The sequence below is a fragment of the Heterocephalus glaber genome, unplaced genomic scaffold, assembly GCF_053883595.1.
Source record: "Heterocephalus glaber isolate CG9 unplaced genomic scaffold, H.glaber_assembly_v1.0 deba00001673, whole genome shotgun sequence".
Lineage (NCBI taxonomy): Eukaryota > Metazoa > Chordata > Mammalia > Rodentia > Bathyergidae > Heterocephalus > Heterocephalus glaber.
Window position 1 is genome coordinate 2135334 of NW_028258410.1, and position 24019 is coordinate 2159352.

The window sequence follows — 24019 nt, forward strand, 5'->3', positions numbered from 1 at the left end:
TTTGCATTGTGACTATTAGTGAATAAGCCAAAAGAAATCTGTCTTTGGCCAGTGAGTTATGCTATAATTTGAATAGACTGCATTGTTTCTTTCAGACTCAGATTAAAATCACAGTCCTGACTTAAGTTAAATTCAGAAATTCTGTACTTTCTGAATTACTGACATTGAGGCACAAAGACACACCTGAGTCTGCTGCATTGGCAGGGCCTTGGGCCTTGCTGCACACTGTACACTTGGGTGAACAGGGTCCCTCTGAGAGGATGCAACTCAGCTGTCACCTCCTGGTGGTTTTGCAGTTAGATGTTCTGCCTCAGCAAAAGCCAGTCTGGTTTTTGAGAAAGACATGAACATGTTTCACATCAGTAGTTCACATGGTTTCCATGTACAGGACTCACTGTGCTGTCTCATTATTGTTATTTTGTTTAGTGGGTGGCTGGCTTTTTTTGTACTGGGAATCAAACTCAGGACCTTTTACTTGCCAGGTAGGCACAGCACCACTGAGTTTACATCCCTGGCCCTCAACATTTGCATTTGTATTCAATAAATGAAACACAAAAATTGGTTAATAAATGATCCAAAATGAAATCTGATCACAAAAGAACAACCAATCTTTTTTAAGCTAAGCCACCAAGGGAGAGATGCTTTGATTTAGGAGAACACCAGGTGACTCCATGACCTACATGTTAGCTTTGTAGGCTGCAGGTTCTGAGCTCAGATATCTCTTAGGTGTTTTCTTCCTAGAGCCACACATGGATATGTGCACCCCAGGCCTTCCCAAAGTGAGAGCTGAGAAGACTTTGTGCCACTGTGGAGGGACTCTGTCCTGCATAAATGCAAGGTAGTGTTAGATGAAGTGCACACAATGATCAGGCAGGGCTGGCAGGAGCCTCCTCAGACCCTGTTTCATGTCCCCATTCCTCAGAGTGTAGATGACAGGATTCAGGATTGGAGGAAGCACAACATAGATCACAGGAAGCAGCCTGCCAATAACTGGGGGTGCATCTGAAGGTGGCCTCAGGTAAACCATGAATGCACTTATCATAAAAACAGAGAAGACAACAAGATGTGGGAGGCAGGTGGAGAAAGATTTTGACTGACCTTTCCTGGATGGAATCCTCAGCACAATGGGGAGAATGTGAACATAAGAGAACACAATGAAAACACAACAGGAGGGGCTCAGACAAACCCGGATCCCCATGCTGGAATAGACCACCAGGAGCATGTCAGAGCAGGAAATTCTGAATAAGGAGGGAACATTGCAGAAAAACTCTGGGATCACACTGCATCCACAGAAGGGCCCAGAAAATGTGCCAGCAGTGTACATGGCTCCAGAGAGCCCCACCATTGCCCAGGAAAATCCTGCCCTCAGCACAAAGGCATTGCCATTCACAGTAGCCTCACAGTGCAGGGGACAGCAGATGGCCACATAGTGGTCACAGGACATGACAGTGAGGATACATGTCTCACTGAGAAGGAGGTCATTAAAAGGAGCTGGAAGGCACAGCCTGGAATGAAAATGGAATTGTTGTGAAGCAGATTGTTGAGGATGAACTTTGGGATTGGGACAGACACCAGGGAGACATCCAGCAAGGACAAGTTCTTCAAGAAGAAGAACATGGTGCTTGGGGCTGTGGGTCCAGGGTCAGGACAGTGACAATGAGAGGGTTACTTATCAGGGCCACCAGGTACATCAGCAGGAAGAGCAGGCCACAGAGAGTCTGCAGCTCCGGTCCCTCAGAACCCCAAGAGAAGGAAAATGGTCATCAAGTTGGCATTGAACATACTAGAGCCTCCTCACTTCCTGTCAAGTTGAGGACATACAAAAAAGAGAAAAAGTAATAATCAGCCCCCAAACAGTGATATTAAATTCAGAACCATTCAGTTGTAAAGGAAGCATCTTAAAAACTTTTCTGCATTTTCTTAAAAATTCTCTTTCCTTCCTCCCCACCTCCTTCAGTTTTTTTCTTACCATCCTCTTTGGTCCACCCCCCTCCCCTCTCTTATGCCTCCCTCTCCCATGCCTTCCTTTTCTAGCTAAGGATTGAACTACATGCGTCAATGCTAACAATAAATGATCTATCACAAAGCTACATGCCAAATGGCTACTATTTTTTATATGGAATTAATAAGATAATACATATGGTGAGCTGGCCTTGGTTTTGGTTTTAGAGTTTTGACACTCAGAGGTTTGGGAAGAAGTTATCTGGCTTTGGGGGTTGACTTATTTCCCCTCAAGATGTAAATAATTCTTTCCTGATTACTTAGAATATTTCAGATAGCTAGAAGGCAAGATTGTGAATGTACTCACAACAAAGAGAGGAAAAATTGTTCATTTGATCCCTGTGTTAATTACTTTGATAAGATCTTTAAATGATGTGTACAGGCATGAAACAGAACACTATCCTCAGTAACATTGCAATTAATAAGAAATAGACACAATGTAAAGACAAAGTGACACCAACTAGTCATTATAAGAGCTCAACCCATGGGGTAACCTCAACTTAACCTTGTTTTGAGATGAATACAACTTCTCTAAACAAGGAATATCTCCCAACTCACTGGGGGTTTATGATCAATTATTACTAAACTGTATTTCAAGGCAAACATTTTTCTACCAGAAAATGTATAAAGTCCCATGTCTTTAGAGTTTGTTACTATCCTCGATACTGTGTACTAAAGCAAAACATATGTTCTCGTATGTTGCTATGATCAAGAACTCACGCATACTTTTATATTAAACAATGCAACACAGGCAAATAACTTGCTCCATCCTCAATGACGTGAGCAACAGGATGTAAGTGAAGCTTTATTGATCAATGTCTATATTATCTTCAGCTCATGTGATCCTAATACATTGAACAGGACCAGGAGAAGAAAAGTGAGTTATTCCACACAGTTCATGTCCTTTGGGTCACACATGTGTACTACAGCCTCGGTATGAGGCTTTGTGGTGTTTGATTTATCAAAGGTGACCATGACAGAATATATTTCTCATTTTGTCTGATTATTTTCCCATGATGTCATGGTTTCTGTCATTTACTTTTTAATGGTATTAAATAGAATCTTTCTATGTTCAGAATATTTCCATAGATTATTGGTTACTAATAGAGTTGTTAATTGATTCTTTACTGACAGCACAAAAAGGTGTCCCATTTGCATCAGACATGAGCTAAATGATAGAGATAATTTTTTTTTCTGGGAGCTTGCTCTACATTAGAGGAGACATAAAAGAAGAACAAATGAAAAAATAAATATGAAAATATCTGAGGTAGTGACAGGTGTTAAGATAGGAAAAGGTGTTATTTTGGAGATTAAGTTTGGGGAAGAGTTTTCACCTGGGTGACCCAGGTGCTGACACTAAAATGCAGAGAATGAGCTCATGGACAGGAGCTGTGTGGAGGACGACTTAGGAAACAGCTCAAAATCAGTGCAAGTTTTGGGCATCTGGGTCATCTGGGGAGAAGCAGGCTGTGGTGACTCTGTAGATCAGGGTTGGGTGAGGGAGGAGAAAACCTTGTGGGTCAGCCCATTCCAAAGGCAGGTCTGGGCAAATAAACATGGTGCAGACAGGAGAACAAAACCAGATAAATAAGCTGTTAAAATTACATTTTGGCTCTTTCCTAAAGTTCCTTACTCTACAAAAAATTTAAAAATCTCTTTGAAATGGAGCATTTTAACATTTTATCCAAAGAAATCTGAAATATATACCTTAAAATAATTCCAGTTCTTCAATCACCCAAAGGTTTACTTTTCAAATGTATTTTTAGGAAATGATTCCAATAGGTGTACTGGAATGCAAATATTTTGACTTGAAAGTGAGTTTGAACATCAAGCTTTGGAGACTGTCTTCATGGCATACAGGCACACCTCCAGGCTGCTGGTGCAACACAAAGATTCCTGTTAAGATATGAAGATTTCACAGGGAAGGATGCAAAGTAAAGCAAACAAGAAAGTCCTTTGTCTTTTGTAAATTTCAAGTCTTGCATCACTTGAAAACCTCGGCAGGTACAAGGTACCTAGAAGATCTTTGTAAAGACAATTCACTCATACCAAGTATCCCCCAAGGAAAAGGTCTGAATAGCCTTATTAAGTGGTTACTTCTCAAGACCATTAGCATTATAACCACTATTGTTTTCTATACACAGATTTGCTGGCCACAGAAATCATTTTGAAACAATATCATGAAGGGCATGGCTGTGATATTCACCAGTACTATTGTAAACTGATTAAATACTCCCTTAGTTCCATTTATCATAGAATTACACAATCTAGAATAGTTGTAAGCAAAAGTTTATAATGTGGGCAGTTCATTTATAATGGAGATATGAATATTTCTCCCTGTCAAATATTCCTAATAACTTTCTTTTCTTAATGAATTTGACTCAGAAGATCCCAAGAGAAGTTTACTATGTGCATTTGGCCAATCAGCTTGGTGGGCCCAAGGGCAGATAATGCTCATAGAAACTTCGAAAAACTTTGTTATGCAAAACCAAAGTTCAATGACATGAAAAGTGTAATAAATTATAATGGTCATCTTTTAAAATCCCCCACTATGGAGCAGTGAAAATGAAATGACTTTTAAAGATAGAGCCAGAAGAATTTTAAAATTATCTTTGTGTTTCTGTGTTGCCCTCTGAAATATATTTTAAATAAATTAGCTAAAATCTTTTAACCATGTTCTTCCAAAATAATTTTGGCTATAGGAAATATAGTTAGCAAAATGCCATTTATTTTGTACATATTTCCAGAAAAAAATTTAAAATTTAGAAAACTTGATTTCTCCACCATGGAGAATTAGTGGTACACCTGGGTATATAGAGAAGTTAATTATACTTTTAATACTCATTTCCAGTTTGCATTACTAAGATTACCTAGTTATATTCTTGAATATAGTCTATTTTTCATGAACATGCACCAACTGGAATTTTTCCAAAGAGAGAAGCAAATTATAAAGTGAAAGAAAAGTCAGTATTGTACTTTGAGTAAGGAGTTGCACACCTCTGGCATGTAGGATCAATAAAGTCCCCAACATTTGAATTAAAATATTGTTCATTTCATTAAATTATGAGAATCACAATAATATGAAATATGACTTTAAATACGACTTTTTCTATATAACACATTGTAGTTTCTTAAACATGGAAGTATTTCAAACTTTAAAATACTTGCAGGCATATTTTACTGAACTCTCAAAGAACCTTTATGAAGACGTCTGATCTTTAAAAAGCTTGCACCAGTTCAGATGTGAAACCTAATAAATGTTTTCCCTTCCAGTGAGTGTGAAGCTAATGAGCACAACCATAAGATGAAAGAACTGAGAAAGATCGGTTACCTTCATGAGGTAAGTATCCCAATGACCTACACAATGAGCCTCTCCTTATGGGACAGTAGTAGGGGCTTTCCGGGGAGAGCACCCTGGAAAGGCTGTAGTTCAAACAGGGCACATTCTGCACATACTCCATTCTGGTGTGACAACACAACTTGCTGGGAAGGTCAGGGTAGTGAATGGGGACACTTCTCAAGACTCAGATGCAAAAGGAAGAAGAAGAACAGCAAACACTCTGAATTTGCATTAATGTAGGAGTTTGACCATAAAGATATTGGTCTAATGGAATGAATGCCAGAATCAGAAAGGGGAAAATTGAATATTGATGTAATAATTTTATCTAGTTTTGATTCTTTTCTTGGTTCATTTGTACCACTAATGTCATTTATTTACAACATTCTCTCCTTCCAGAAAATGTTGCAGTCTAGGATCATCCATGGTGCATATTTACTGTGTTCCTTGCATCTTAGGTATACTAAAACAGTGCTTCATTATTTTTTTACATTCTTGAATTTGACATTTTAAAAACTATAAGATAATTATCTAAGAAAATATGTCCTCATCTGGGACTGTGTCCTCTTCCCTTATAATTGCTCTTAGCTTAGTTTCCTTAGTTTGTGAGCTATACTTTTAGTATGACCCTCAAACAAAAAGGCCCACTTTGTGCCTGTCCTTATTTTGCTCAGAGTGTGAGGAATCGTTGATGCATTTGTTAGTTTTTCTTTGTACTTTTTGGGGTTTTTTTTTTATTAAGATTATTGGTACATTTTAGCTGTACAATACAGTTACATTCATCATTGGGATCTTGTATCTTTACATGATGTATCTTGGTTCTTATTTTTTCCTCTTCCTCTGCCCTCCCTTCAACCCTTCCACCTTTCCCTATTTAAAAAGCCTTTGTTTACATTTTTTCCTTTTCTCATATTTTTTTGTTTTCCCTTCTTTCCTTTCCCCTACTCCTTCTTCTTCCCCTACTCTTTTAGACCATTTCTATTTCAAATTATCAATCATACATTTTGATCCTCATATACATTTTTAGTTTTTCCCACCACAGAATATATTTGGTATTTACATATGTGTGTCCTATTTATTTCATTTAAGACTATGGCCTCAATGTGCATCCACTTAGTTATAAATGTCTCTAGTATCTCATGCTTTATGGCTGAGTAGTACTCCATTTTATAAAAAAAAAAAAAAAAAACATCATCTTTATCCAGTCTACAATTGATGAACAATTTGGATGTTTCCAAGTTTTAGTTATTACAAACTGCCACTATGAACATGGGTATGCATATAATGGTGTGGCATGATTCTTTTAATTCTTTTGAGAAGATATCCAGCAGGGGAATAGCTGGGTCAAATGGAACCTCTAATCCTAGTTTTTTGAGGTATCTCCATATTGACTTCCACAATAGTTGCACCAGTCTGCACTCCCACCAACAATGGAGAAGGGTTCCTTTCATCCTGAACTCTGCCAGCATTTGTTATTGGTTGATTTCATGATAGCAGCCATTCTTTCTGGGGTGAGGTGGAATCTCAGTGTTACTTTCATCTGCATCTCTGGAATGACTAGTGATGTTGAACATTGTTTCATATGTTTATTTGCTGCTTTTACTTCTTTGTCTGAAATACATTTCTTAGTTTTTGTGTCACCATAGTATATAAGAACAGATGGTTAGATGGAATTGTACATTTAAAGCTTTATTGGTGAATAACACTTGCTAGTAGCAAGAAGAAGAAATCAGAATTAGTGTTTAAAAACAAATATGTGAATCTCAGGCCCTCACTCATCTCCTCATTGCTGGGATGAGATATACAACACCCACAGCTTAGGAGGAGAGGTTTATTTCAGCTCTGTTTTCAGTTGTTCGGCTCTGAGGCATGAAGGGCTTGGGGTAAGAGCTTGCATGGAGAAAAGCTGCTCATGTCAAGGTGGCCAGGAAGCAGAGAGCCCAGGGAGAGCTGAGGGGGAGAGAGAGAGAGAGAGTTCTTCATAGGTCACATCTACAGTTGCAATTCCAGTAACATGTCTCTTCCAACCTTACCTCAAATTCTAAGAGCAAATCAAGTCTAGTACCCCATTGTCCAATCACCCTCCAAAAGTCTCCCCTCTGAATACAGGAGGCTGTTGAGAAACATTCTACACCTAACCCCCCTGAAACACTCAGTTCTGGGCCCTGGTGCTAAAGTTTCATCAGTTCTCTATAATTGGAGCAGAATTTATACCATGAGCTCTTTGTGTGATTTCTGACATCAATCACACCCTCCCTGGGCTCTCTGTGTTCCTGAATTTTCCATCTTTCTACACTAGAAGCCTGAGACCCCAGCAATATCAAAACAATAGTCACTTGCACATTCCCATAATATGCAGAGCAAGAGTTTCACGTGGCTACAGTGACACCATTCCCAAAAGAGCCTGCATAAAATGTTTAAGACATGTTTGTGGTACTTGTCAACCTTTAGATGAGGGTGTATATCTATGTTCTATGCCACAACATACATGGAATTGTGTCTTGTTGTTTTCAACTATGGTTATAGGTTTTATTTGAAGTACAACCATTTCATTTGACTTAGTTTACATTTAAGTTTTAATTCTTTATTTTTTGTTCCAAATCTTTGATGATACACTTTAAATATGATGAAAATTATCAAAACTAAAAGGACTTAAAACAAATATACTATTCCGGAAGAAGTGTCACTTTCTTCCTATCCTTTCCACTCTTTTGCTCAGCCCATACAGAAAACAGTGTTCAAGATTTTCTGTGTTTCACTTATCAAGAGGAAACTCACATCTGTTTTCTTATTGTGTCATATACTACTTGTATTGTCTGGCATTTCATCTCTAACTTAATAAGTGTTGTAAGTCAGTAGCTCTCAGTCACCTCCTAGGGGAGGTTTTCTTTCACCTGGCTGAAGGATACTCAATGTGTATATATGCAATAGTTTCTTCAAATGGAACTTTCAAAAATTTTCAATTAAAAATAAAGATGCAAGTAAAAAACCTTGTAATGATGTATTATTGCATCACAGGACATTCCATAAATCAGCCACACTGGTCCTGTTTGTTATTGGCCTTACACTGTTATTTCTTCACAGTAGGCTGGGTCTGTTTCCCGAAAACAGCTATCATCAAACAACATTTACACATCCAGTTGATTTTTACACAGCTAAAAAGGAACATTTTAAAGCCATTTAGAGCCTGGTGGCTCTACAAAACTACACCTCACATCTGTTATCTATATATAAGACAAACATTGGAATTACAGAAAATACTCCAATCCACTGATTCTGCTAGTTAATATTTTCCTTTTGGTTTCGTCTCTTTTTGTTCCTGTCTTATTTTCTGTCAGCTTTAGAGGTCATCTGAATATGTTTTATAATTTTATAGAACTGGTTGTTAATCTTTCTGTGTGTGTGTTTAGTCCTCCTAGTACAGTCGTGCCTTCTTCATGAACTCAATTCTCTCTGCAATTCTGGTCAAAGACTGAATTGCACAAGAACTGAATCAATTTCCCCATAAGGCCAACATTGAACCTAATCACTGAATTTGATTCAGTTCTAATCCAGTTCAGTTTGCAATATGAATAGTGTAAAGAATTAAGTTCATGATCCAAAATGCTACCAATTAAAATATAAATACTTAAATTTTCTTACTCTATTTTCAGTTAGTAATATACTACTTGTAAAATGTAATCTTATAGTCTATAAAATAAGATAATCCCAATTTATGTTCTTATTATGTTACATTTGTCATATATGCTGCTTGTATACTCATTGTAATAAACCCATCATGAATATTATAACCTTAGTTTTTAAATAAATTTTTCGTTTATAAAGGAAACAGAATGGTCCAAACACACACATATGAATACTCTTTGGCCTTTATGGATATATTAGACAAACCAAAAATTATTAGGGTGACATTTAAATCTGTCTTACAATCTCAGACCCTGGCCCTTGGCTGACAGGGCTAAAGAAATGTGTATTCCCACTGAAGGAGAGAGGACATTTGCTCTTCCTCCATCTTTGGTTCTGTGTCAGCCCTGGTGCACTGGCTGATTCCGCACACACTGGGGAGAGACACTTTCTTCACTTGGCCTCCTGCCCATGAGCTGCTCTTGGAAGCACTTTCAAAGACACACACACAGACACAGTGTCTCACCAGGTACACGGCACATCTCCTGATCTGGTTGGTATATAAAATTAACCACAACAACACATTTTTGACTATTCCTAATATTTTTTTCTTGAGTTTTTAGTATGAGAGAAATGTGGAAGTTTAATATTTTGTATAATTGCATTGTCTCAATTCCTTTGGTCTTTTTTGTACCTCAGGTCTGCCACTAACAAGTTTATATAGTCTTCTGTTATGTACTAAAATTTTTATCTTTGTTTCCTTCTTCAATCATGTTTTTGCTGAACATAGAAATTTCAGTAGACAGTAGCTTTTGTTTTGTTTTGTAAGTTTCATTTTCAGTGTCTAATACATTCCTGTCCCCTCCTGATGGCCATCAGTATTTTTAACAAACACTTGTCTTTTTTTCCACTTTATATGTGTTGTATCTTGCTGCTTTCAAGACTGTTGTTTATACTTCCCTTTTAATAGTGTTACTGATACTTATTTTTGTATATTTGCATGTATGTTTTCTTCTTTGATTTTTTTTAGTATCTTATTCTTACAAAATTTGAATGCCTTTAAATTTGGGAAATTTTTGGCTATCATACCTACAAATATTTTTCTGGAAACTACACTGCAAAGCTATTGTGAGAAAAACAGTGCAGTACTGGCTAAGAAACATACCTGAGGACTGGTTGGAACACAGTAGAAGACAAAGAAACTACACCAGGCACACAGACACCACATCTTTCATGAAGGAGCCAAACATCTTTTGTCACTGGAGGAAAGATAGCCTCGAATAAATAGTTCTATAAAAACAGGATTTTAACTTGCCAAAGATTAAAACTAGACCTATACCTCTCACAATGCACTAAACTAAAATCAAAATGGATTAAAGATCTGAATATTAAAACAGAAACACTAAACTGGCTGGAAGAGTGGGTAGGTATATCTCTTGAAAATATTGGCATAGGAAAAGTTTTCATGAACAAAACCTCAGTTGTACATGAACTAGCCCAAAGTATCAACAGGTGGGATATCATCTTATTAAAAAGCTTCTGCACTGGAAGAGAAAGCATCAACAATGTGAAGAGACAACCCAAAATGCAGTAGAGAATTTTTACCATCTGTTTCTCAGACAAAGGTCTACTATCTAGAATATATAAAGATCTTTAAAAAATCATACCTCCCCAATTTAAATACCCAATCCATAAATGGACATCTGAATTGAACTGACACCTCACAGACAAAAAAGCAGTAATAGCAAATAAGCACAGGAAAAAATGTTCAAAATCATTGGCCATTCCAGAGATGAAAATGAAAACAATGCTGTGATTCCACCTCACCCCTGAAAGAATGGCTACTATCATGAAATCAACCAAAAACAAATGCTGGCAGGACTGTGGGGGGAAAAGGAACACTTCTCCACTTTTGGTGGGAGTGTAGACTGGTACAACCACTGTGAAAATCAGTATGGAGATACCTCAAAGAACTGGGAGTAGAGGTCCCATTTGACCCAGCTATTCAGCTGTTGGATATATTCCCAAAAGAATTAAAAGAATCATACCACAGTGATATATGTACAACACTTGTTTATAGCAGCACAGTTTGTAATAGCTAAAACTTGAAAATGTCCAGTTGCCCATAAACTGGAGACTGGATGAATAAAATGTGTTTTTTAAAAATAAAATGGTGTACTGCTTAGCCATTAACAATGCTAAATTAGAGACATTTGTAACTAAATGAATGAACATTGAGATGATACACTTAAGTGAAAGAAATAGGACACATATGCATAAATACTGAATAGTTTCTCTTGTGTGAGAAACCAAAAGTGCAAATAAGGATCAAAATGTATTATAGGTAATGTGTCATAGGAAGAAAAGTTGCAAAGGAGAAGGGGAAGTCACAGGGATAGAGGAAGGGAAAGAAGGAAATGGAAATTATATGAGAAAAAAATAGAAACAAAGTCTTTGTAAATAGACAGGGGTGGAGGGGTTGAAGGGAGGGCAGGGAAATGCAAAAACAGTAAGAATGGTTTACATTATGTAAAGGTACAAATCTCCAATGATGAATGTCATTGTATTGTATACCAAAAATGTACCAATAAAATTAATTGAAACAATAAAATGGTCAAAAACATGTAAAAAAAATTTCAGAGTCCATAAGAATCAAAGAAATACTAGTAAAAATCACAGTAGAGTATCAACTTACTTCAGATATAATGAATATTATAAAAAAGGCAAAATTAAATAATGAGGCTCTGGAGACAATAGAACTCCTAGACAATACAGATGAAAATGCAAATTACTATAAAAGTTATGGAAAACAGTATGTAAATTTCTTGAAAAATAAAAGTAGAACTATCCTAGGATGCAGCAATTGTATTACTGGGTATTATTATAAGTAAAATTAGCATTTCAAAATATATCTATATTCCCATTTTTACTACTGTACTATTCACAATAGAAAGACATAGAATTAACCTAAATGTTCTTCAAATGATAAATGGCAAAAGAAAAAGTGGAGTGATATTTGACTTGTGATAACAAAATACAGTGAGTATTTTAACTAAAAAGTTTAGAGGAAAGATTCATTTCCAAGGGTCCCCCTCAACATATTCCCTTTTGCTTTGAACACTTATTCCAACTTTCTTGCCTCTTTTGGTAGCAGTTCTGGAAGTGCTCTTTCCTGAATGTCTTTAGTTCTGTTATCATGGCTGCTTCATTGTCCCAAGTCAATTAAAATGTTTACCTTTCATGATCACTTTGACTTTGGGAGAGAATCAAAAATCTCATCATGCCAGAGCTTGTAAGTAGGTCAGTTTGGAACCAAACTGGTATGTTTTCATTTGACAGAAATTTCTCTCAACCATTGATCAATGAGAGGGTGATCATAAAATATGATAAACATTTAAATTTTAGGGGTCTGGGATTTAGCTCATTGGTTCTGCCACCTGCCTCTCAAGTGCAAAGTCCAGATTTAGATCCCCAATACAAAAATAGTAGGAAACATTTAAATTTTAAAATTTTTATTACAGTAGAATACACATTGCCATGAACCATACTTCAAAATACTAAAATAATTACTCCTACTCACTTTCACTTTGAACATACTTATCTCATTATTCTTAGCCATGTTTCTTTTACTGTAATGTTTCCTTGTTAATTTAAATATTATTTCCATCTCTTACCACTAGAACACTATTCACAGAAAAACAAATATTTAATGATCTCATTCATGTTTTTCTGGCTGGTATCTAGACATCCCCCCAAAGCCTAATGTGATGATAGGTGGGGCTTTTGAGGGGGTCTGGAGGTATAGTGTGAGAATGTGGATTAAGGATGTGATACTAGGATTAAGGGTGTGTGATGTTAAATTAGTCCACTGATTGGAATTAGCATAGCTTTGTGTGTGGCTAAATGGATTTACTAAGTATAAACGTCCCAAACCTAATGAAGTTGGAACCACTCAAAAGGCTTGTAACCTGGATGCGACAAAAGGGATAGGTAGGCTTGCTGCTTGCTGCTGCTGTTGGTTTCTGCATGTCACACCATGAACTGTGTCTTTTCACTCTGCCAGTTTGCCATGGAATCCTGTCTTGGAGCCACTCAATTATGGACTGAAACCTCTACAAAGTGTAAGAAAAAATAAACCTTTCTTCCTTTAAATTTAGGAATTGAGTGTTTTGTCTGCATAATGAGAAAAGTAACTAAGGTATATGTGAAACCTAAAACAATCTCACAGAAGTTGAGAGTTTAGCCAGTGACTGGGGTAGTCAGTAGGCTCAGTAGGGTTGTGTAGCTTGGTGGGAACTTATTGCATTGAGACAGTAATAAGTGCTTGTCTTCTATTGCTCAGCAGGGTTAGTGTAGTTAAAATAATGCATTGGTATTTCAAAATATCTACAGTACAGATTTTGGGGGAGACAACACAAAATAAGGTAAAAGTTTAACTTAATGAACATAATAATTATCTGGCATATAAATATAAAATTGATTTTTGTGTAATATATAAGTTTAGCCTCCCTTAATAACTTTCAAGGACCTATATTTCAGCAGAACCTCAGTGCACTTTCCAAGGCAAAGTGACTTTCACTGTACAGGCCTCATAAAGATGTGCTGCAGAAATCAGAAATGTAGACAGCCAGAATGGGAAGTAAATGGTATTAAATACCTGCAGGAGTGGAGTGGACTGGCAAGCTGACAGAGCTCTACCTGCTTTCTCTAAGAAGGAACTGCACTTTATATAATAACCTTCCTTTTTCTTGCATGGGAGAACAGGCCCTAGAAGTGTGCTTGAAGGAAAACTGAAGTGTAAACTACCGGACCATACTTACGATTGCATGTGGCTTCTCACGTGTAGTTCTTCTTAGGACAAGGTGGAGGACTTTCCTAGACCTGTATTTCAGCAGAACCTCAGTGCAACTTCCAGGGCAAAGTGCCTTTCATGATACAGACCTCATAGAGATGTGCTGCAGTAATCAGCAATGCAGAGGGGCAGGTTGGGATGTGAACGGTGTTGGATATAAGTCCAAGAGTGGAGTGCACTAACAAAATGACAAAGACTGTGACTAAGACTGTGTTTGGTTTCACACATGATGTTCTTTTTAGGAGAATGTAGAGGACTTTCAAGGACCTGTCTTTCAGAAAAACCTCAGTGTACTTTCCAGACCAAAGTGCTTTTCACAGTACAGACCACATAGAGGTGTGCTGCAGAAATCAGCAATGCAGAGTGCCAGATTGGGAAGTGAACGGCATAAGATATAAGTAGAAGAAAAAAGTGCACTGGCAAACTGAAAAAGCTCTAGCTGCTTTCTCTGAGAAGGAACAGCACTTTATATTCTGACCTTCCATTGATTGCATGGGAGAGCTGGCACTAGAAATGTGCTTGAAGTGAAACAGAGGTGTAAACTGCCAGGCCATACTGAAGAATGTGAAAAGCTTCTCACATGAAGTTCTACTTAGGAAAAAGCAGAGGACTTTCCAGGACCTGACTTTCAGCAAAACCTCAGTGCACTTTCCAAGGCAAAGTGCCTTTCACTGTGCAGGCCTCATAGCGATGTGCTGCAGGAATCAACAATGCAGAGAGCCAGATTGGGATGTGAGAGGTATTGGATGTAACTCCAAGAGTAGAGTGCACTGTCAAACAGACAAAGCTCGACCTGCTTTCTCAGAAGGAACTGCACTTTATATCCTAACCTTCCTTTGACTTGCATGGGAGAGCTGGAAGTAAAAGTGTGCTTGAAGGTAAACTGAAGTGTAAACTGCCAGACCATACTGAAGACTGCGTTGGTCTTCTCACGGGTAGTTCTACTTAGGAGATATTGGAGGACTTTCCAAGACCTGTCTTTCAGCAGAACCTTAGTGGTCTTTCTAGGCCAAAGTACTATTCAGCATATAGGCCTCAAGGAGATGTGCTGCAGGAATCAGCAATTCCAATGGCCAGATTGTGATGTGAATGATCCTGCATGGATGGCAAAGACTGATGTGCCCTGGCAAACTGACAGAGCTCTACCTGCTTTCTCCAAGAAGGAACTGCACTTTATATCCTAACCTCCCTTTTTCTTGAATGGGAGAACAGGCCATAGAAGTGTGCTTTAAGTAAAACTGAAGTGTAAACTACCGGACCATACTTAAGATTGCATGTGGCTTCTCACATGTAGTTCTACTTAGGACAAAGAGAACTATCCTCGACCTGTATTTCAGCAGAACTTCAGTGAAATTTCCAGAGGAAAGTGCCTTTCATTGTACAGACCTCATAGAGATGTGCTGCAGTAATCAGCAATGCAGAGAGGCACGATGGGATGTGAACGGTGTTGGATATAAGTCCAACAGTGGAGTGCACTGACCATCTGACAAAGCTCTAGCTGCTTTCTCTGAGAAGGAACTGCACATTATATCCTTACCTTCCATTAACTTGCATGGGAGTGCTGGCGATAGAATTGTGCTTGAAGGAAAAATGAAGTGTAAACTGCCGGGCCATACTGAAGACTGTGTTAGGTTTCTCACATGATGTTCTTCTTAGGAGAATGTAGAGGACTTTCAAGGACCTGTCTTTCAGCAAAACCTCAGTGCACTTTCCAGGTCAAAATGCCTTTCACAGTACAGGCCTCATAGAGTTGTGCTACAGAAATCAGCAAAGCAGAGAGTCAGATTGGGATGAGAATGGTATTGGATATAAGTTGAAGAGTTCAGTGCACTGGCAAACAGAAAAAGCTCTAGCTGCTTTCTCTTAAAAAGAACTGCACTTTATATCCTAACCTTTCTTTGACTTGCATGGGAGAGATGGAGCTACAAGTGCACTTGAAGGAAAACTGAAGTGTAAAGTGCTGGACCATACTGAAGACTGCGAGTGGCTTTACACATGAAGTTCTTCTTTGGACAAAATGGAATTTCCAGAACCTATCTTTCAGCAGAACCTCAACGCACTTTATAGGCCAAAGTGCTATTCAGCATGTAGGCCTCATAGAGATGTGCTACAGAAATCAACAATGAAGATGGCAAAATAGTGATGTGAAGCATCCTGCATGGAGGGCGAATAATGATGGGAATTGGCAAACTGACGGAGCTGTACATGATTTACTAAGAAGTAAGTGCACTTTATATCCTACACTTCCAATGACTTGGATGGGAGAGCTGGTGCTAGACGTATGCTTGAAGGAAAACTGAAGTGTAAACTGCCGGACCATACTGAAGACTGTGTTGGGTTTCTCACATGGTGTTCTTAGGACAATGTAGAGGACTTTATAGGACCTGACTTTCAGCAGATCCTCAGGGCAATTTCCAGGAAAAAGTGCCTTTAACTCTACCAGCCTCATAGACATGTGCTCCAAGAATCATCAATGCAGAGAGCCAGATTGGGATGTGAAGAGTACTGGATATAAGGTGAAGAGTGGAGTGCACTGGCAAATGACAAAGCTCTAGCTCCTTTCTCTAAGAAGGAACTGCACTTTATATCCTACCCTTCCAATGACTTGCATGGGAGAGCTGGCGCTAGACCTATGCTTGAAGGAAAACTGAAGTGTTAACTGCCAGACCATACTGAAGACTGAGTTGGGTTTCTCACATGATGTTCTTCTTAGGAGAATGTAGAGGACTTTCAAGGACCTATCATTCAGAAAACCTCAGTGTACTTTCCAGGCCAAAGTGCTTTTCACAGTACAGGCCTCATAGAGATGTGCTGCAGAAATCAGCAATGCACAGTGCCAGGTTGGGATGTGAACGGCATAGGGTATAAGTAGAAGAAAAAAGTGCAGTGGCAAACTGAAAAAGCTCTAGCTGCTTTCTCTGAGAAGGAACAGCACTTGATATTCTGACCTTCCACTGACCTGCATGGGACAGCTGGCACTAGAAATATGCTTGAAGTGAAACTGAGGTGTAAACTGCCAGACCTTACTGAAGACTGCAAAATGCTTCTCACATGAAGATCCTCTTAGGAAAATGTGGAGGACTTTCCAAGACCTGTCTTTCAACAAAACCTCAGTGCACATTCCAGGGCAAAGTGCCTTTCACTCACTGTGCAGGCCTCATAGCGATGTGCTGCAGACATCAAAAATGCAGAGAGCTAGATTGGGATGTGAGAGGTATTGGATGTACGTACAAGAGTAGAGTGCATTGGCAAACAGACAAAGCTCGAGCTGCTTTCTCAGAAGGAACTGCACTTTATATCCTAACCTACCCTTAACTTGCATGGGAGTGCCGGCGATAGAATTGTGCTTGAGGAAAACTGAAGTGTAAACTGCCGGAGCATTCTGAGGACTGCGAGTGGCTTCTCACATGAAGTTCTTCTTTGGAGAAAATAGAGGAATTTCCAGAACCTATCTTTCAGCAGAACCTCAATGGACTTCTAAGCCAAAGTGCTATTCAGCATGTAGGCCTCATAGAGATATGCTGCAGAAATCAGCAGTGCAGAGGGCCAAATAGGGATGTGAATGATCCTGCCTGGATGGCAAATAGTGATGGGCCTTGGTAAACTGACAGAGCTGTACGTGATTTTCTAAGAAGTACATGCACTTTATATCCTAATCTTCAAATGACTTGCATGCCAAAGCTGACGCTAGAAGTGTGATGGATGGAACACTGTAGGTCAAACTGCTGGACCATACTGAAGACTGACTGTGGCTTCTCCCATGAAGTTCTTCTTAGGACAAAGTAGAAGACTTTCTAGGACCTGTCTTTCAGGAGAACCTCAGTGCAATTTCCAGGAAAAAGTGCCTTTCACTCTACCGGCCTCATAGAAATGTGCTGCAGAAATCAGCAAAGCAGAGCGCCAGATTGGGATGGAAAAAGTATTGGATATAAGCAGAAGAGTGGAGTTCACTGGCAAATGACAGAGCTCTAGCTCCTTTCTCTAAGAAGGAACTGCACTTTATATCCTACCCTTCCAGTGACTTGCATGGGAGAGCTGGCGCTAGACGTATGCTTGAAGGAAAACTGAAGTGTAAACTGCCAGACCATACTGAGGACTGTGTTTGGTTTCACACATGATGTTCTTAGGACAATATAGAGGTCTTCTGGGACCTGACTTTCAGCCGATCCTCAGTGCAATTTCCAGGAAAAAGTGCCTTTCACTCTACCGGCCTCATAGAAATGTGCTCCAGAAATCATAAATGCACAGAGCCAGTTTGGGTTGTGAAGAGTATTCAATATCAGGTGAAGAGTGGAGTGCACTGGCAAACTGACAAAGCTCTAGCTCCTTTCTCTAATAAGGAACTGCACTTTATATCCTACCTTTCCATTGACTTGCATGAGAGAGCTGGCACTAGACGTATGCTTGAAGGAAAACTGAAGTGTAAACTGCCAGACCATACTGAGGACTGTGTTTGGTTTCACACATGATGTTCTTTTTAGCAAAACATAGAGGACTTTCAAGGACTTGTCTTTCAGCAAAACCTCAGTGTTCTTTCCAGGCAAAAGTGCTTTTCACTCTACTGGCCTCATAGAGATGTGCTGCAGAAATCAGCAATGCAGAGAGTCAGATTGGGATGTGAATGGTATTGCTTTGTCCATCTTCCCCTTTTGGACATGTGGTTGGGGCTTCCTTTAGTTGAGATTTTGATTAAAACGGAACTGTGAACACTTTCTATGAAGCATTTTTTGGTGCTTTTTTGCACATAGTGTACTTTGTAGTATTATTTAATCCACCATGGCTCCAAAGAAAGTACAGAGCCACTAGGTGATAAAAAGAAAGTGAAGAGCAGTAATGAAGGTGACAAGAATGTTCAAAGAAAGAATTGTATGAAGGTTTTGAAGGAACTAACTATAGACTCTAAGAAGGAAATTGTAGAAAAACATGAGCGTGGCATTCTTGTGATTGGTCTGGCCTTGGAGTACAAGAAGGCAAGGTAGACAATCTCAAATATCAATCAAAAATCATCAAATAAAGATCCCACCAAGGGAGCTGATATGGTAAAGGAGTCATGATGTTAACCAAGCAGAGGATGCAAGTGCCGGAAGAGCTGGAAAAACTTGTGGTAGTGTGGATGAATGAAATATATCTGGACAGTGATAGCATTAGTGAAAAAATGATCTATGAAAAAGCCAGGAAAATGCACAGTGATTTACTGCAAGAAAACCCTCTACAAGTGCAACAAGTGATGAATTTAAGCAAGTAGAGGGTGGTTTGATAAATTATACAAGAGAAGTGGCATCCACAATGTGATAAGACATGATAAGCATTCCAATTCTGACAAGGCCACTGCAGAAGCCTACAAGAAAGGATTCACAGAATTCATGAAGGCATTAGGATACATTGCTTAACAAGTGTTTAAGAGGGCTCTTCTGGAAGAAGATGCTGAACAACCTATATCATGCAGAAGGGAAAAGGTACTGCCAGGCACAAGCCCATGAAGGACAGATTGAGCCTTTTGTTTTGTGTGAGCACAAGTGATGATCTCAAAATTAAGGCATTACTAATGTCCCATTCACAGACCCATGGTGCATTCAAAGTACAGAATGTGAACAAGGCCGGACTGCCTGTCTCTTGGAGGTCAATGTGAAAGCTTTGATCACTAGGTAGTTGTTCATGGAATGATTGCAGGAGGTGTTCACACTCGCTATTAAGAAATATATTTCTAACAACCAACTACCTAAAACATTCCTTCTTTTGATGGACAATGCCCCAGCGCACCGTCCAGCCTTGGTGGTTGACATGGATGCTGAATATGACTTCATAAAGACTAGATTCCTCCTCCCAACACAGCAGCTCTTCTGCAGCCCACAGACCAGCAAGTCATCTGCAACTTCAAGGAGCTGTACACAAAGGTGCTCTTCACCAGGTGTTTTAATGTCACTGAAGAGATGTTCTTGACTCTGAACGAGGTCTGGAAGAAACACTTCTATGTCCTCCATTACATCAAGCTCACTGGCAAAGACTGGGAAGATGTCACTGAATGTGACTTTGAAGGCTCTGATGCACATGTATTTGAGGGAACTGTGGGAGGTCAGGAGTATGAGTCTGGACATCAATGGAAAAGACATAGAGGAACTTATTGAGGCCCATAAGGAGGAGCTGAGGGTGGAAGAACTTTCTGAACTTCAGAGTGATTAGCAAAAGATGCTTGTTGGGGGAACTTCCACTGAAGAGGAAGACAGGAGGAAGTTTGCAGCTATTTGATAAAATCCATTATGGAAAAACGGAATGAGTACCAGGATTTTCTTAAGAGCCACCCCAACATGACTGTAACAGTGTTGAATCTTCTGAATGATAGCATGGTTTCTCATTTCTGGAAGCTTATGTAGTGCAGTAAACAAAAAAATGACATTAGATTATTCACAAAAATTGACCCTGCAGCTAAGAGACAAAGAAGAAAGGAAACACCTGAAGGAAATCTCCCCAGTGTCCTTATGGAGGGGAACTCTCCCTCCAAACAATAACCTTCCCAACCACCTTTCTCTCCTCTGCACCAGAAGTCACCTTAAGCAAGGATAGTGTTCCCTCTCTTCACACTGTATTGTACTTTGTTTCATATTTTTATGGTTAAAAATACATATGGTTCAGAATGGATTAACGTTATTCACATTTAACCTTATGGGAAGATGTGTTTCACTTTGTGAACTGTTCAGTGTGCCACCAGAATCATGGAGTGAATTAAGTTCATGAACGGAGGTGCCATTGTATTCAATAGCTCATCAGTCCTTGGCATGGCTTAGTCTTCAGAGGTGGGTGCTCTGTGCTTTCTGAAGAATTTATCTTGGGCTGACTGGAAGCCTATAGCACATATGCTCTCTTTTCTTTCTCAGCTGTGGTCAGGTTTCAAAAGCAGGCTCTCTGTGTTTTTGGAGACCCAGCTTCCTCCTTTTCCCTCTGGCATTTAGGATCCCTCCTTCAAAAATTTCTCCAATCTACTTCCTGCCTCCCCACTCCTGAGCATGTACACAAAGGCAGAGAATACAAGGACACAATGAGATAATTGGGTTGATTTTTCAAATGCAGCACTGATCACAATAACTGAAATGTGGAATCATTCTAAATGTGCATCAATACATGAAGAAATAAACATATTTTATATAATACCAAAATGTATTATGCTCCTTATAAGAAATATTTGAGAAAGTTTCTACAGATAAGATTCACTTAAATTTAAGTGTCTTGCAGAATTTGGTATTTTCCTTGAGTAACATTTCTATAGATACTAGTGAGAAAAATTTAAAACACAGCTGAAGTAATGGAATATAAAACAGCATAACATGTGTGTCTTAATATGTGCTACTGATTTCTATTTGAATACAAATATTTCAGTTACTAGTTAAAAATCTAATATAAAAACGCAGCAATGAATATCTTTAAATTTGAATTATTTCTAAATTTTTGTGATATATATCACCCTTCTGAGTCATCCTGCATCTAGAGGTTTAAGGTTGTCTCCTGGACTCTCAGAGGACATGGTTTCAACAACACCCTTGACCATTTCACCCACTTAATTGCCTCCTCAGTTAGGAAGTGATAAATGTACATTAGCTTTGGACCAGTGCTAAGACTACTTAGGAAGTCTGCAAGTCAAATCACACAGAAATTGTACAAGAAAAAGTAGCATTGGCTGTGGAATACAAAGTTATTCTGGGATGATCTTGACCTTTGAGGACAGATTCTGAAGAGCTTATGTTTACCCATTTCTATGGACACAGTCAGCTGAGGGAAATAAGAGGAAAATATGTCTGACCATGCATGCTTATCAGGATATTCCAATCTAATTTTGTCCTGACTACCGTGTTTAACAAATTGTGAGGAAAAATTCTCTGCAAATTTGGGTGACTTTAATGGGTCAATTATGTAAATGTCTTTGCTCTGATACCTCAGGAAGAAGGAATTATAATGTTGTTCTATGAATCAGCTGAGAGAACTGGTGACATATTTTGCAATTATTTTGTTGCAAGAGGTAAGAGGACTAGAGGATGATATGGTGCTCCTAGGGATTTCTGTGTGTCTAGAACACCCCTGCTTATTTTAAAATTAGAGATAGAGGAGAAAGATTTTAAAAACTAAAAATGCTTTGAACATTGATAAATCTGAGATTGAGGCAGGAGCCTCCAATCATTATTGAGTAATAATTTTATTTAGGGAAAGTGCGAGCTGTCATGCTGCTAGAAGAGTAGGTGTGCACCACACCTCCCGGGCACTAGCCAGGAAAGCACAATCTGGGCACCCTATTACATCCTGCTCAAACATTTCCATCTAATGCCAAGAAAGACATTTAGCATCCACATGAGACACTTGTTCTTGTAACTCCTTAGACTTTCTGCTTTTGGTTTCACATCTACAACCTCACTTGTCCAAACCACACTACTCATTGTTATTTTTCAAAATATTTGTTCAATAACTTCTAGAAAGAGCCAACAAAATAGGAATATTTTTGTTATATGTACCTGCTGTTCCCATGAAATATGTTAACTAATTTACCAGTTCCATCCCCCAAGCCTTCCCCAAGCTGCCAGCTAGATATTCTAAGGCAAAAAAGATGCCAGAACACTTTCTGCTCCTAAGAAACCAGCACATTTCATTTCACTTCATTTCTGTCCACTCTAAATTATCTTTCACAGCATGCATGGTTCCCTTTTCTTGTAAGACAGAGAGCAACATTGTGATTATTCAACAGTATTCCGATGAATTCCAACTGAAACAGAGTCAAGTTGAGTAAAGTAAATATGACTAGAAAACCGGAATTGGAGGCTTTCTGTCAACAAGGAATCAGTAGTATCTAAATAACAAAAGGAAGAAGCAGCTGGGTTGAGAAATTAGCCAACATGAGGAACTTCACAGAGATTTTGCAGATGGGATTCTCTGATGATCCCATGCTCCAGAAGGTGTAGGCCATGCTCTTCTCCCGATTTAGCTGGCAGCCCTGACAGGGAACCTCCTCATCATGGCCCTCATCACTGCTGACCAGCATCTTCAAACTCGTTTGTACATTTTCCTGAAGAATTTGTCTTTCTTCGATATCTGCTACATCTCAGTCACTGTCCCTAAATCCATCATGAACTCTCTGACCAACATCTATTCTATCTCCTTCCTGGGTTGTGACTTGGAGGTTTTCTTTCTGATTGTTCTTTGTGACACAGAGTATGCATTCCTTCTGGTGATGTCCTATGATCACTATGCTGCCATCTCCCACCCACTGCATTATGAGGCTCTCATGAACAGGGACACCTGTTTGCAGATGGTGACGGCCTCCTGGCTTCGGGGGATGCATCTATGGAGCCCTGCACATGGCAGGTACATTCTCTGTCGGTTTCTGTGAGACCAACAAGGTGAGCCAGTTCTTCTGTGAGGTCCCAGCACTTCTCAAACTTGCCTGTTCTGGAGAATCTCTGCTGGAGCGTGGGCTGATCATTGCTAGCTGTGTGGCTGTTTTCATGTATTTTATTGCGATGCTTGTATCTCATGTTCACATTTTTTTTACTATACTGAAAATTCCATCTACAAAGGGTAGAGTGAAACCTCTTTCCACCTGCCTGCCTCACGTCACTGTAGTGACATTGTTCCCCTGTTCTGGGTCTGTTACATATGTAGCTGAAACTTTTATAACTTCATGTTCACTGAAATCATTGACATCACTGCTTTACACAGTGCTTCCCCATGTGGTGAACCCTGTTATCTACAGCCTGAGAAACCAGGAGCTTCAGGCTGCCTTGAGGAATGTGATAACTGGGGAAATGTCTAGGATTTTCATTTTAATATAAAGATGTAAAATTTAATTACAGTAGTCATTTGGTTGCTCATAACAGTTCTATTCCCTTTTGCTACTCCAAAAATTTCTCTCGTTCTGTGTATAATGAAGGACTAGGTCAATATTTAATCTTCCCTGTTGGAAATTTTCAATTCAGTGGCTCTCTTTTCACTATTGACTTTGTATCATGGGAATTTACATCAAATTCTGGATGATTTATTTTCTCCAACAACATTTGAAAGTATACTGAGAACTCACAATACTTTTGGGCAGTCACAACAACAACATTTTTATTCTCAATGTGGGAAATACACTTCATATTCAAAGCATCTGTAGTTACAGTGCTGTTGTATAGATCTCATTACTTGGGTTCAAAGTTTCCTGCTATCCATGCTAATGACTTACTTCT

The 24019-nt window shown here is 38.9% G+C and overlaps 2 pseudogenes; one reads left to right on the plus strand and one right to left on the minus strand.

The window, feature by feature from the left end:
* Positions 1-688: 688 nt before the first annotated feature.
* Positions 689-1782, minus strand: LOC101703544 (olfactory receptor 14A2-like; annotated as a pseudogene).
* A 20905-nt stretch (positions 1783-22687) lies between these two features.
* Positions 22688-23687, plus strand: LOC147822081 (olfactory receptor 14L1-like; annotated as a pseudogene).
* Positions 23688-24019: the final 332 nt, after the last annotated feature.